We start from the raw sequence: 11,387 nt of genomic DNA, 5'->3' as shown, positions 1-11,387 counted from the left end.
CGACACGGCCTAACAATGACCGATATGCGACTCGCCGACATGATGATTTTGACTATAAGCTGTTCATTACTACACGTAAATTCAAAACATTTAAGAATTCTGGCAACGACATTCATCCACAAGCGTGGCTTCATCAATTCTCTCATTGTTTTCCTCCCAACTGGTCATTGCCGCACAGATTAGAATTTATGTGTGGCTACTTGGAGAATGAACCAGCTGTAAGAATGCGATCGGTCATTCACGATTGTCACAGTGAAGAAGATTTTTATCATGCCTTCCTCTCAGCATATTGGTCTCAAGCTACACAAGACCGAGTAAAACATAGCATCATAATGATGAAACATTTCGAACAATCTGAATTTTTCAGTCTTGTGACATATTTTGAAGACATGTTGCATAAGAATCAGTATCTTTCAAACCCATACAGCCCCTCAGAACTCATCCGCATTTGCTTACTCAAATTGCCTGAACATTTACGACATATTGTTTTAGCAGGACGTTGCAAAGACGACATTGAAGCTTTTCAGGGACTGTTACAGGAACTGGAAATTGACACTGACAATCGCGGAACGTGCAAACAGGAGCACAACAATTACAGGTCACATCCGTCACAATTCCGTAACAGCAAAAACAATAACTGGACACGACAAGTCTATTCTTACAACGCAAATCGTGACCAAAACAGACACCACCCATATGACAACCACTGGCAGAGTAATAATAGTTACAGAGAAAGATCGCATTTCCGTAGTAATGAATATGACAGAGACAATCACAGAAACAGACAATATGGGAACCAAAACAATTATTATTACGGGAGACAGAATAACTTTAGACGCAACGGTCCAGCGCGCAGTTACGATTCAGGGAGAAATTCTCCACCACGTGACCGACAAGAAAGAAACTATGGAATCTACTGACATGACGACAGACAATATGATCGTAACGACAGACCTGAATTGCATCAGAACTGGCGGGATTCAAACAGAGCTGGGCCCTCTCGGCAAGGCGAATTTGTAGAAGTTAGGTCTCCTAATCCCAGTAACGACACGCGCCAACAAAGAAACAGACAATGACTCGCACCGCAGGCAGCCACCTGCGCCCACTGACTCAGGGAAAAATAACATAGACGCTAACCTTGAGCAAATTTTAGCATTCCTTACTGACGTATACAACGTGATAAATGCTTTGAAGTTGAAACTCTGCGTACTAGGAAGAGTAAAGGATTGCACCACATTTCACTTGTAAAACCGTTTATTGAAAGATAATCTGCTTTTTAACTTTGTCTTTCCCACATAACTTTTCACTTTGCATTGCTAGTATGCTTTGTCAGACTTAGAATCTCTTAACATACAACAATGTTTGAAGTTAAATATCCAATAAAGAACCAAGAGAACTTATTTAAACAGAAATTACGAATGCATTGTTATAGTGAACAGACATTACAGTGTTATTGTGTGTGTACATTGTTGCTTGTTAGTTGCATGATTATGTAACAACTATAAGGCTTACATACTTAGAACATTTACCAGTACTGGTAATGAGATTTTAATGCAACATTTTGGTTTACTTGAAAATACATTCTGGATTTAAAGTACTTTCAGTGAGATACCAGATGACATAGTGGTTAGTTTATTTGATAGCTACACGACTATACCACGACGCTACTAATGTGTGACACAATTTACCTTGTTGCTTTTGCAGTGTATCTGTTTTATATCTGCACAGTTTTTCTGAATTCTTCTGGAAAGTAAAACATATTTTAGTAGTAACTTTTGTGGTAGAGCTACAAGGAGACAGCCGTTTCTGTAGCACAACAATACGTTACAGCACAGTACTTTCTTCATCACGGCAATAAGCGTAATAACTAAGATATCTATACTCAAACCATTTCACTTTTGTTTATCATGAGGTAAATACATTGACTTCTGCAGAACTTAGCTTTCGGAGGACGATAATTACGACACTTCCACAGAATTATCTTACAGCAAGACGCACATTTAGCGCTACAGGACACGCATTTGAGTGATTAATTTTGTACTTAAAACATTTATTTTTAAAGATATTTGAAGTACAATGATACGAAGTTTTTCCGTGATACATTTCATTCCATTGCAATAATCTGTAACGCCTGAGGGTATAATTACATTAATCCTCAGGGGGTACACGCTTACTTTGTGTACCATGTGTTTGGCAAGCACAAGGAGCCCTAGCTAATATGGTATTTGCTTATACAACTTTACACATCGGTACCATATTTCTCTAACACAGAATTACACAGCTATCTGATTATTTGACAGAGAAACAAACATTTTTTTTACTACGTCAGTGACAGATGTTTACGCAATTACACAGTTGGAAAACTTCACACTTATGAAACCGTGTTTTGTCTGTACTTTGTAAACTGTTCATATTTTTTTGGAACCATTGTGATACTATGAGAGCTTTGAATGATGTATTTGGTATGGGATTATGATTTTTAAAGTGCGTTTGAGGCAGATGACACTTTTGAAATGAGCAGAGAATTTTTTTAGGTTTTGAAATTATTGGAGGAAGCTACGACGATTTTGAGAGTTGACTGAGGTGTTATGACGTTATTATTACGATGACTATGTGTATTATGCTGTTGCGGTATGTTTATGATCAGTAAGCTGATGCTATATGAGTTATTTGATTATGCTACGTATCTGTTATGATGAAATATCGAAGAAGTGTCGACGAATAAGGTAAGGAGTAATGAGTAGTGGTTAGGGACTCTGGTTTGTGAAAAAAGTTGTTGGAAACCAAGAACCGTACTTTAAGAGTTATGAAATGTGTGTATATGCGTGAATGTATCACAATGCTGGCGAAAATTTTTTGGACGCTGTTATATTTACAGGATTTTGTTTCTACACATTTGTAACACAAATTTTCGACCTGTGAAATTTTTATATGAGACTGTCACTGTAGCAGAAACTGGTGTCGTAAATATTTCGGTAAGAAAGTTAAGGGACCACCTGCACGTAATGCATCGTGGGCACCCAGCTGGGCGACAGTCGCCTGAAAAAAAAAAAAGCCATTAGCATGTGCCTTTCAGAGATACAGGTAGAGAAAAAAAAGGGAGGCCGAAACTGGTGTCGTAAATATTTCGGTAAGAAAGTTAAGGGACCACCTGCACGTAATGCATCGTGGGCACCCAGCTGGGCGACAGTCGCCTGAAAAAAAAAAAAAAGCCATTAGCATGTGCCTTTCAGAGATACAGGTAGAGAAAAAAAAGGGAGGCCATTATCCTCGCTATTGACATTCCTTTGTAGAAAGCATCGCAAATACGACACACTCGAACTTGAAAACATATGATTACACTGTGGAGCTCTTAATTTGTGATATTTACTAAAATGCCTAATGAAATGATGAGAAACATTTTACATCCATTGTCTTTCTAGTTGAGAGATTGCTCATTTTGTTTAATATCTAGTTTCTAGTGGCACTGCAGCATTGGTTAAAATAAAATTTTATAGATGTACTAATATAAATATTTTCTGTCTACAGATCGAGTAAATAATAATTTTTTCAAAAAAATGAGGGAGCACAAAAAGACATTTACCTTCACAGGAACTGCATTCATAATTTTCTTTTCAAGTACTTGGTAACTTTTTTGGTAGAATAACTTCTTGTGGTGCACCACTTTAATTACTTAGACATTAAGATGTGAATATACATTTCCCTTGTCTGCATTGTTGTCTTTAGTGTACTACTTTTTCTGCTTGAGCTTTGTCATGCTTAGGTATACATTATAGCATTTACTGCTGCTGTTGGCCAGGCATAGTGCTACTGAATTTTAACTTGTGTTACTCTGCTAAGCCAGTTTACTACTGATTTATTTTTCTTGTTTGCTGCTCATTGCCTTATATTAGTTGTAATTTATGCTGCTTGCTTTGCCTTTTTTTTTCATTGCTGTTTGTGTTAATTGTTTTGTGCTGCTGCATTGCCTCGTCCCTTCGTTTAGCATCTGAGCTCAGTAGATTTAAGTTAGCTTAAGAGGGGGTAGCCTATAAGAGAATGAGTTGCGATGAATTTGAAGAAATGCACTGAGAAGCTATAAGAAACAGATTTGGCAAAAATGAGTATTTTGCACTGAGAAATAATTATTTCGAAAGAAATATTAATAGAATACAGAAAGCAGGTATAGATAGGACTTTTTGGGAATAATGATGAATGAAGGGAGATCTCCAAGAAGTAAAGAAAGTTTTGTTTGCAAAATACTGCAGTAAAACAAACCCTGCCCTTTCCTTTTGTATTATTATGCTATGTGTTTGTGTACCCTTGTGTATTTCTTTTCTTCCTGTCTCTGTGTACTGTTTCATAGAAATTTTTTTCAGTTCTAGTACCAAGCTACATTCACTATGATGAGGAATACTGTTATCCTCAAATATAATTTGCATTTATAATATGTTATTTTCTTTGTAAAGATGTTTAGACATTATTTATTCTGTTCTGTTTTAATACTTAGGTGTGAAGTTGATGTTTCAAAAGTTATTCTGATCTTTTATGTATGAACTTATGTCATAATTCCTGTAACACTGATGTATAGGTTTATTTTTATTCTTTTGTAAAGCCTGTATTACTACAAATGTTATCTGTATTGCTATGTTTTTAATGATGTTTTCTGTATCTTTGTAATTGTATTCTTATGTTATAAAATTGTAATTGCTACCAGTTCATCATATTATTAACTTCTAAGTTACATTTCACTGCACACGTTTCTGTTGGTCATAGTATATGGACTATATGTGAGAAGTAGAGACTGATAGTGTTTGCACGTGTGTTAATAATTCAGCAAGGGACTGGATAACAGCATTGCTGGTTCTAAGGACATTTCAAAAAAAATTTTTGTGAGTGCACAAGTGGTGGTTTATGGACTTGCTTTATTGTCCGCAAGACTCTTCGATGGTGATTGTGCACCTGCACAGTCGCAACAGATGGCTGCTGGCCGTCTCTACGTGGACTACAGTGGGTCTGCACCTTCGATGGCCCACCAATACCATTATTTCTACAAGGACTGCAGTGGGTCTGCTCCTCTGGTGGCCCACCAATACCATACTCTATACCAAGACTATAGTGGGTCTGCTCTGTGATGGCCTACCTACCAATATTCTTCAAAACTTCGACAGACTCTGTGGTGGGTTTGCTCTGTTGTGGCCCATTACCTGTCTGCATGTCAAGAGTCAGCACTGTCTTTCCGTTGGAAGGACAACACTACTTCTTCAAGACTGCATGGAAATCCACTACTTCTGTGTGCATTTTCTTTTACTGCTCAGACTTTGAGAAAAACACTGCAACGTTACTGTGATGAATGATTAGGACTGTCTTTATGGACTGTGAGAAAATTTTAGCTTTTGACCAACAATGTATCAATAAGTATGTGCATTGGATATCTTTGTTATTGTAATTATGAAAAATTTTATCAAATCATTATTGGCCACTGCCCAAAAAAATTTGTAAAATTTTTTGTGGGGAGCATGGGGGCTATGTAAGTAGGCTGTTTGGGTTTTCTTATTGGCAATGTTACGTAGCGCTTTGTATGAAAATCACTGGCTGTGCTGTGTGCAGTCTGTGGCTAGTTTGCATTGTTGTCTACCATTGTAGTGTTGGGCAGCTGGACGTGAACAGCGCGTAGCGTTGCGCAGTTGGAGGTGAGCCGCCAGCAGTGGTGGATGTGGGGAGAGAGATGGCGGAGTTTTGAAATTTGTCATGAACTGCGATATATATTATGACTATTAAGGTAAATACAGTGTTTGTTCCGTATTAAATTCTTTCATTTGCTAACTATGCCTATCAGTAGTTAGTGCCTTCTGTAGTTTGAATCTTTTATTTAGCTGGCAGTAGTGGCGCTCGCTTTATTGCAGTAGATCGAGTAACCAAGATTTTTGTGAGGTAAGTGATTTGTGAAACGTATAGGTTAATGTTAGTCAGGGACATTCTTTTGTAGGTATTTTTGTAAGTCAGATTGCGATGCGCTAAAAATATTGTGTGTCGGTTTAAGCACAGTCTTTTATAATTGTTCAAAGGGGACGTTTCAAAAGTAAATGGCAGAAACACTCTCGCTACAAAACAGACTGCATGGGAACTGCTACAGAAATGGTTATGTTAACTCGTGCATCTGTAAGAAAGACCATGCTTGAAGCTCACAATAAAAACCTATCAGTAAATTGTAGGAAGTTCTGGCCATACTTTAAGTCAATGAACAACGCCAAACTTTCCGTTAAATCTCTCGTGGATCCGTCTGGTGCTGAGACAGAAAACAGGAGATAACAAGTAGAAATCTTAAATTCTGCATGTAAATATGTATGAACACAAGAGGATACTATCGTAATACAGACTCACGAATGAGAGTTATCGATATTAACCCTCCCCCCCCCTCGACCCTCGGTATTGAAAAACAATTAAGGCTCCTTAAAATGAAAAAGGGGGTGGGTCGCTCCTGAGTTAGATTTTACACTGAATACGCAGCTGAATAAGCTCATTTTCTACGGCGTGTTTGTCGAGAATCTCACCCGGAGGAAAAGAAGTTTCTTACAAAGAATCAGTACTGATTAAGGAGAACCAACTAGTGTAAAACAAGCCGGATTTACGTCCTGTAAACAGTAGACGCAGGTGACTAGGTTTCCGAAAGGCGTCCAAAAGTGAAACACATCGTGGATTACTAACCAACTTATTACCATACGGAGTGACTTCATAAATATGCGACTGGATCGAGGAATATTTGACTAATGGAACTCAGGACGTTGTACTGTACCGCGAATGTTGCACAGAAGCGAAAGTAACATCAGGTGTGCCTCAAGAAGAAGAGAATCTCTAATGTTATCAACGCACACAAATGATTTATCAGACAGGATCAGCAGCATGTAAGGAGCAAAACTACGACGGGCTTTCAATATGTAATATAAGACTTTTTTCTGAACGCAGTTCGTTTTATTCAGCATTCCAATACACGATATAATTCCCTACTCTTTTGGCTACAAAACCCTATTTTTCAACATAATCTCCGTTCAATGTGCCCTTCTTACGCCACCTTACTGGAAGAGCCTGTATGCTCGCATGGTAACACTCTACACTGGTCGACGTCGGAGCTGCGACTATCGGAGAAATGGAATGGGATTGCAAATGCTTCTGCTCACTGGCTCTCGTCGTCTAGCTTGGGGATGGTGTCCTACCCTTTCTACCGCCAGGCACGTGCGCTTAACACCTGTTAAGGGGCTCTGGAACGCCCTATACTTGCAATGTTAAAATAACGCTTATAAATTACATCTTTCCTCACAAAGTATTTGAGGTAGGAAGTTGAACTTTTTACAGATTATTTATTGGAATATGTGCTACAACTTAACACAGGGATTTTACAAAATTTTAGTTCAGTTATTAAAGATGATTTTTTTTCAATTGTAATGAAAATTCACAACATTTTTTTGCAATTTTTTATTTATATATTCAAAAATATACAGTTTTTTGGAAAAAGGCTGTGTTAACTTATGCAGAAGGTACTGTGTAACATTTACTGAAAGTTTGAAACAAATATGTTTGGAAGATCCTTAGAAAACATGTAATTAGTATGAGAAAATAAAAGTTTTGGGAATCGAGCGACAAAAATTGGATTAACTTTTTAGTGCATTCGAGGTCCATAGGATGGATTATCTTCATCCTCTGCAATCTCCTCCTCCAGTTTCCTCTTGTTCCTCCTCCTGTTTACTCTTGCTTGTATTTCTAGACTCTTTACAGCCCTGTCTGCAGCCCGAAGGCGTTCCTTGTCTAAAGCAAGCATCGCTCGTTGTTGTGTTCGTAGATTTTGCTACCATTTTCTTCAGTTGCAGTTACTGCAACACTGATCCAAAAGGTGGTCATGTATGAACACTTATCACATTTCAGTTGTATTTCACTAGCAAGTCCTACGTGCTTTATTACGGAGAGTTCCAGACCAACTTCACTACAATGAATACATCTTACACAGTTTAAAAAAATTCCTTTGAGAACCGACATATCAAATATTTCATTCACATCCGATTCGCCCATAAAACATTCATAGTTTTCACTCATTGAACCAAGCTTCTTCTGTGAAGTATTTTCTTTCCCACTTTGACTGCTATGGGCAGGTGTACTTGAGAGGTTAGGTTCACTCACTTGGTTATCGTCTTTATTGTTTACAGTAATAACACATACCTTTGGCTTTCCAACGTTTCTCCTTTTCTTAAAAGCCTTCAGAGGATTTCTAATAACTTTACTTTTACTCATTATTATACTTCAACAAAACAGAGACTCAAGAAACAGAATTAATTACAAATATTTTCGAGATAACGACAGAGTAAATAAACATGAAACAATCGACAATCACACCAGCGATATGTATTGAACCATCACAGGTTAGCCACAACACATACTTTATCTCACATCACTAAAATGTACCTGATGAACACGGACTTTAATAATAACACCATTTGACAGCAGTTTAACAGCGCCACAGTTGGTCACGTCCATGTAGAACACATTTCAAAAAAAATTTAAAAATATTTGTAGTCTTCGGAATTGAATAAATTATATATCTATTAAAAGGTAATAGTCTGCAGATTCAGAAAACGCAAAAAAGTAAAAATCGAACTTTTCATGATTTTGAGCCTTTCCGGAGCCCCTTAAAGTGCATAAATAAAATATTCTTTATGCTCCCGACCGATAAGTATAAATGTTAACCAGGTTACAGTGTAGGAGGCTGACGACAAATGACGAATCGAATGCGTGTGTTAAGTTCCTTAAAATTCACAAGTTTTTATTCATAACTAAATACAGTTCACTGGTGGGATCTTCCAAACAGTTACGTGCCGTTTTAATTATTGCTCAAGCCCCCATTAACGATACTTAACGCGCTATAAATTTGAGTAAAAATTGTTGAACGTTGAAGAACATCAATTGACATTTAGCAAGTCGATCAGTCCGCTAAAACATGGCCTCATTGCGATGATTTAAAGTTCACTCGAGACTAGCGCGAATTCCGAAGTGTCGGATGCCACAAAATATTCAAAGTCCCGACTGGTTTATACACAGTTAAAGTCCAGTGGCACTGTTTCAGAATAAGTCACGTAAACGTGGTGAAAATAATTACAGTCCAACCTGAATGTATAAGAAACTAAGTCCTGTTGGTATCCCAAAACACAGTTCGGAATGCTAACCAATAAACAAAGTCCCACAGTAGTGCTTCAGCGGCTAAATGTGGCATCATTCGAATGGAACTAGAGTCCCACAGCTGAGACTTTGCAGCAAAGTCCTGTTCACGAAAACAATCACCAAAAGACACAACGCATGAAAAAACAAAAGTCTCTACTGTGTTCGACACCGAAAATACCATAATTCCGGATTTTTTGAGAAAATTTCTGTCTTCCGTTTGCGCGCACATCCTAAATTCAGATAACTTCAACACTTCTGGAGTCAAAAACTATCACAAAGTGTCGCATCGAGCAACACAGGTCCAGTGTCGGCAAGGCGCGCAGTGCTCTGTCCTGGAACCTTGTGTCAGCAACAATTTAATAAACTTGGCCTTTACCAGTGAAATATTAATGTTGAAAATTTCTTAAGTATGTCAGTCGTTGCGTTTTGACAATACCTTTAAAATGAGCACCCACTCTTCTTTGTACCTGCGTTGGTTGAAAAGTTATAAATTATTCAGTAAACTGCACATATTGCATATTTGTTTATTTAATATCTTTCGATATTAAATTCCTATAAATCGTATCAGCGTCTCTGCTGATTAGTCTCAACTCTTCTTTCATTTGTCGTATCGTACTTTGTCGTACAAATTTGCGTTTGCGTGTAATCAGTGCAAACGTGGATAAAGCACTGTCTTAAAGCCATGCGCTTAAACGAGGCAAAACCGCATGACGTCACGTAACCGCCATCCGTTTGAAACTGACAGGTCCATGTGGAACGATCTGACGATGACCACTCACTCGCCATACCGGTCTCGCCCGCTGCGTGGCAGAGCCGCCCTCACCGGTCGCCGTGCTCCTCTTTCCAAATGACAACGGATGACTATCGTGTTACAGAGCCATCGTATTGTTGCATCAATAAACTCTCCATCATGCAAATACTGCTTACCGGAGAGTGCGTCCTTCATTGGACCAAACAGTCGGAAGTCGCAAGCCGCGAGACTCGGGTTGTAAGGTGGATGAGCAAGAACAGTCCAATGATAATTTGTGAGCAACTCTCAGGTGTTCAGAGTTGTGTAGGTCTTGGATTGTCATCGAGATGGAGGAGTTAGTTTTTTTTTTTTCTTTTGTGGTGACGCACACGCTAAAAACGTTTCAATTTCCTGAGCGTAGTACAATACACTTCAGAGTTGATCGTTGCAGCGTAAGGGGTGCCATCAAACAGAATGACCCATTCACTGTCCTTGAAGGCCATCGCCATTATTTTACCGGCTGATTGCGGCTTCGAACTGTTTCTTCGGAGGAGACATGGTGTGGCGCCACTCCCTTGACTGTAGTTTTGTTTCCAGTTGGTCCGCACAGTTGATCCTTAACTGCTGCTTAAGGTCTTCGGTTAGGCGGTGAGGAACCCAGCTGACACACACCTTTGATTACAGTAACTGGTGGAAGTATGTGAGCCGAGCTGTCTAAGGCGCTGCAGTCATGGACTGTAAGGCTGGTCCCGGCGGAGGTTCGAGTCCTCCCTCGGGCATGGGTGTGTGTGTTTGTTATTAGGATAATTTAGGTTAAGTGGTGTGTAAGCTTAGGAACCGATGACCTTAGCAATTAAGTCCCATAAGATTTCACACACATCTGGACATCTGGAAGTGTGTGTAGCGCTATCGCCAGCTTAGGGACCGATGACCTTAGCAATTAAGTCCCATAAGATTTCACACACATCTGGACATCTGGAAGTGTGTGTAGCGCTATCGACAGAGATGTCCAGTTGTGATGCGAGGTGTTTGATTGTAATCCATTGATCACCTCGAATGAGTGTGTCCGCACGTTCCGACATTGCATGAGCCACAGCCGTGCGCGGCCTGCAGGCACGCAGGACATTAGACAGGTTCGCACGATGTTGTTGCGATGATGGCAGGCGCCTCTCCCAACGACTCACCGTGCTTTTGTGCACTGCCAGGTCTCCACAGACATTCTGCATGAGCCTGTGAATATATGCGATGCTCCGGTTTTCTACCGAAAGAACCTCAATGGCAGCTCCCTGCTTGTAACGGGCCTCCGTTACAGAATCTATTTTGAAGGCTATGTGCGTCTCCGACATCTGCCTTTAATTTATGAAATGTAGGAGGTGAAACAGGAATATTCCGCGATGTCCCACAACAAATTCCTCATAAGCTCAACCGAAATTCGCCGAGAAAAAAAAATGTGTTCCCTTACTTATTGTAC

This window comes from Schistocerca piceifrons, chromosome 2 (assembly GCF_021461385.2).
Source record: "Schistocerca piceifrons isolate TAMUIC-IGC-003096 chromosome 2, iqSchPice1.1, whole genome shotgun sequence".
NCBI lineage: Eukaryota > Metazoa > Arthropoda > Insecta > Orthoptera > Acrididae > Schistocerca > Schistocerca piceifrons.
The sequence above is the reverse complement of the archived record's forward strand: the minus strand, read 5'-3'. Positions refer to the sequence as shown.